Genomic DNA, 5,131 nt, shown 5'->3' on the forward strand with positions numbered 1-5,131 from the left:
ATGATAAGAATAAGATCAATAGGTTGAAGAAAGATTTGGGTAGCAAATTTGCAATGAAAGATTTGGGACTAGCACAATAGATATTGGGCATTAGGATTATGCGTGACAGGAAAAACAAAAGGTTGTGGCTGTCACAAGAAAAATATATCAATAAGGTGCTAGACAGGTTTAATATGAAGACACCAAGCCATTTGGTACACCCCTTGCAACCCACTTCAAGCTGAGTACTGAATTATGTCCTAGTGATGACAAGGAGAAGGAAGATATGAGCAATATTCCTTATGCTTTAGCAGTCAACAACTTTATGTATGACATGGTATGCACACGACCAGACATTGCATATTCAGTGGGAGTAGTGAGCGGGTTCCTTGCCAATCCAGGAAAACAACATTGGAAAGCAGTAAAATGGAATTTGAGGTATCTCAAGGGTAATAGTCATTATTGTTTATGTTTTGGTCATAATGAGACCGTGCTTGAAGGATTTACAGATGCAGATATGGCTAGAGATATGGACACCAGAAAGTCCACTACAGGTTATTTGTATACATTTGCAGATGCATCAATATCTTGGGTGTCAAGGCTACAAAGAATAGTATCTCTCTCTACAACAGAAGCAGAGTACATAGCTGCAACAGAAGCTTGTAAAGAGATGTTATGGATGCAGTGATTCCTAGGAGAGATAGGAATAAAGCAAGACAAGTATGTGCTATACTGTGATAGTCAGAGTGCCACTCACTTGGTGAAAAACCCAGAATTTCATTAAAAAACCAAGCACATTGACTTAAGGTACCATTGGATCTGGTATGTGTTGGAGGAAGAACAGTTATCCTTGGAAAAGATCCATACAGATAGGAACCCTGCTGATATGCTCACTAAGATTCTACCAAGAAATAAACATGAGTTATGTAGAGGCATGATAGGACTCAGTGTGACTTGATTTATGAATCTTATTTGGCTTCAAGTGGGAGAATGTTAAGTGTGAAGCCAAATCGACTTGAACTATGCAAATGACGATGACAACTCCCCAACAATCCGTCATCCCAGCCGTCACCGCCACACCGCCATTATCTTCTAGATCATCATCTGAATCACATGCAGGATTCTAGATCCTCCTTCCACCTCTATATATTTGTAATTTCTCTGGCCAAGGAAGGCAAGCCAAGGCCCAGGCCTGTTATGTAATGCTAAGTGATTTCTGTTCTCCAATGATTGTTTTATCTATTCTGCTGTTTCTGACCGAGTAATCCTTTTGTTTCTCCATTTGTTTGTCTATGTGAATTATTCTCTCCTATTGTCGTCTAAGTCTTTGAGTATAAATTTTTTGTGTGTTATGTATGCTCTGAACTAACAGGGCATGCCGGAGAAGTTGCTGTATCTGCACAAGGAGTGGGAGAAGAGGGTCATCCACAAAGACATCAAGTCGAGCAATGTGCTGCTTGATTCAGAGCTTAATGGATGGCTTGGAGACTTTGGGCTCATCCGACTGTATGATCATGGGAAGAATCCTGAAACGACTCATGTGGTTGGAACCCTGGGGTACATAATCCTGGAGCTTATACACACCGGGAATGCCATGCCCAGCTCAGACATGTTCAGCATTGGGTTTCTGCTGTTAGAAGTGGCGTGCGGGAGGAAACCTATAGATCAGTCCAAGGACACGGAGGAGATGATATTGGTGGAGTGGACATGGGAACTGTACACCTGGGGGAGACTGCTGGATGCGGTGGATCTGAAGTTGGGGAAGGGATACGATGTGGAGGAGATGGAGAGGGTGCTTAAATTGGGGGTGTTGTGTTCTCATCCAGATCTGGAAAGCAGGCTGAGCATGCGCCATGTTTGCCAAATACTGGAAGGCGAAGCTCCTCTTCCTAACGTGATCACCATTATGACTGTATCTCCCAGAGGATTTTTCATATATACAGCTAATTAATTTAGGGAGGGAATGTTGAGCGTAAGCCAGTCGGAAAGAATGTTCCCGACTCGTAATTTTTCACCATTGTAGCACATTTTAATCTAGGACGTACTATCTCTATTTCAAGAGCGTGTCTTAACATGGGTGAAGGGATCATATTTTTTTGTTTGTGAGATGAGAAAGTATACTATGTTTGTACAAGGGTATATATGTTACCAGGGTAGGAATTTCAAATCGGAATCACCCATTAAATTTGACATTTTAGACAACTCTAACTCCAGTTTAATTCATTTTAACAAAAGATGCTGACGGTTCTGAAAAATATTTGGCTGTATTTGTCAAGAAAATCACCCCGTGAAAGGAAATTTGCCTGTCAAATTCCATCAGTGTATGTTACTTCATTCAACTATCATTTATATTGAGATGAATGGCTGAAGGGATCATATTTTTTTTGTTTGTGAGATGAGAAAGTATCCTATGTTTGCCCAAGTGTATATATGTTACTTCATTCAAATATCATCTATATTGAGATGTGTAAAGCTGTATGAGGAAATATATTTGTGAATTTGTATGAGAATATATATATATATATATATATATATATATATATTCTTAGTTATTGAGTTTATTAAAATTATATTAATATTAATATTGTAAATTATACATAAAATTAATCAATAAAAAAAATTATAAATAATTTAATTCAACTAAATACATTACCTTTTTTTTAAACCTTACACAAATATTTAACAAAATAATAAATAATTTAATTTAACTAAATATATTAGTAAGCATTACATTTTTTTAACCCTCACACACACACACACACACACACACACACACACACACACACACACACACACACACATATATATATAATTTTCAAAATTTTACGTTAAAATGAAAGGTGTAAAGGGATTTGCATTTTGATACTTTTGAACATCATTATATTATTTTTATAATGGTTTTTTTTTTTTCCATTTTATTTTTTAACTTGTCAATGTTATTTTTTTTTGTTAATTAATTTTTAGGGATTTTATATATAATTAGGAAAGATTTAGTTAAGACATTGATTAGTTGTTTCTCGTATTTCTAATTATGAAGACATAATTATTTCTCTCTAATTTTATTTGTATAAATACCATTTTCTGATCAATAATAGAATGTAGAATACCATATGTTTTTATGATGAAGTTCTTCAGGCCTTTTTAATAGTCGTATCAGGGCGTGAGGTTTGGTAGAGCACAATGTTGGAGGTGATCCTTTGTTATGAAGGATTAGAACATTCCTAGTTTGAACTCCATTATTGCAGTAGAAGAATCATATTGTGGATGCATTAGAGGCAAGGTGAATGAGTTGCAAGGCGCCTGTCTCAAATTTGCATTGGACCCTGGCGGAGACCCTTGAACCCGATGAGAGTAGTTGCTTGGTGACATGGAGTCGACTTGTAGTTGATCAAATTGTACTTGACTTGGCAGAGTTGACAACGCACAATTCCATGTGGTTTTGGAAACCACCATCGACACCACACATGATGTTTTTTTGAAACTCGAAGAGTGCCCTCGTAATAGATTTGAGCGATGGATTAAAGTGATGAGCAGTTTTGTCAAACCACCTCGCGGGACCACCTCACTCGTTAAAGTTCAGCAAGCAATGTTCGGCCGAGCAGCTTTGGATACATCGAGAGCTGCTCCATACCATTGATCTTGTTTGACCGTTACGTGTACATGGTGATGAGCCTCATCATTTGGTAACTATATGGACCTTAATCCACCTCCTAGCTTAGTCAAATCAACTCTTATCACAATTTATTACATATTTTGATTATATTTTGTTTAATGAGATGAGTCAAAGTGAGATATTATGCCTAGTGGACTAATGTGCATTGATTGCAGGTTTGTGAGAGAAAATCATGGAATTTTGGCTAATTAAGGGCTAAAACTCGAATGAGACAAGGAGGAGATATTATAGGAGGTAGATCCTCCTAATTTAATCCTCCCTCATTCGAATATTCGTCCATCAATCACACTAGCTTCAAGTACAAGTAGCCAAGTCATGGAGATCAAAAGGCAGCTGAGCAATTGACAGCTAAATAGATAGTTTATCTCCAGTTTGGGAGTCAAGCCTCCCTAGATTTAAGGACTTCATTGGGGACTTCATTTGTATAAATAAAGAGGCCTAGAGCCTCATTAGGATTCGAATTTTTTTTTTGTTGTTGTAAAAACACTAGTCAATTTCGAGTTCAAGACTTGTGGAAGACATTGTTATGTAATTTTCTGTTTTGATAATGAGAATGAGCAATTCCTTGATCCAGCACTGAGTTAACTCAGAGGGCTGAAGCTCTTGGGTTAGGGCCCAACCCTAGCAGCAAAGGCTCCTCTTCTTGTATTTGTATGCTTAGATTGAATTCATAGATTAATGGTTGAATTGTCTTTAGAATTATTTCACTGCAAGTAGTGTAGATTTGATTAGTTTGCTTATTAGTTTGCTTCCATTTGTGCTTTACTTCAGCAGTAGTTTAGAAGAGATAAAGGAACATCAAAAAGTTGTCAATAGGTGGTTTTTCCTTCACTCCTTCCTTTAGGGATCACGGTTTGAGGAAAGAACTCCTACGCAGCCCCAAAAATACAAAATTATACTTTCTCATGGAATTTAGGGTTTTCTGTACTTAGGCCAACATTTGATCAGTTTGCAAGAGTAGGATTTAGTAATCATTTCTTCTACCTTAAATCTTACATTATATCTCATCAATGTTCCATCTTATTTTGGAAGTTCTCCTCATGCGTGAAGTAGGAAGCTAGCTCATGAAATTATGTTTTCCTTAGATAATTGAAATTCTTCTTGTTTACATGATTTTTGGGTAAATGTCAATGTTTGATGTAGTCCAGGTATTTCAAAAGTATAGAGAGATTTCATATTTAGCAACCTCATTCCAACTTCATCCATCAATGATCATTCTTTTCTTTCACTAAAACCCTCACCAATTTCATCATTTCACAAGGAAACTTGTTGTTATAGACATATTTGGGCACTATAACCCTAAACTCATATGTCCATAAACTAAGGTCTCCTTAAGTCCCTAAAAGTGTTGCTTCATACCCTAAAGGATCATGGTCAACTGATTACATCATTTCCCAGAAGTTCCACTTGAAAAACTACTCAGAACTGGCCAAAAATGGACCATACAGACTGCTCCATGGGCAAGGTGCGATGCATACT

The 5,131-nt window shown here is 37.0% G+C and overlaps 1 pseudogene; it reads left to right on the forward strand.

Moving 5' to 3' along the window:
* The first annotated feature begins 1,354 nt into the window (after positions 1-1,354).
* LOC149161586 (L-type lectin-domain containing receptor kinase IV.1 pseudogene) lies at positions 1,355-1,930 on the forward strand (annotated as a pseudogene).
* Positions 1,931-5,131: the final 3,201 nt, after the last annotated feature.

The sequence above is a fragment of the Pinus tabuliformis genome, chromosome 5_2 (genome assembly GCF_031772625.1).
Source record: "Pinus tabuliformis cultivar Carrire ecotype Pingquan chromosome 5_2, CPIR1, whole genome shotgun sequence".
Taxonomy (NCBI): Eukaryota; Viridiplantae; Streptophyta; class Pinopsida; order Pinales; family Pinaceae; genus Pinus; species Pinus tabuliformis.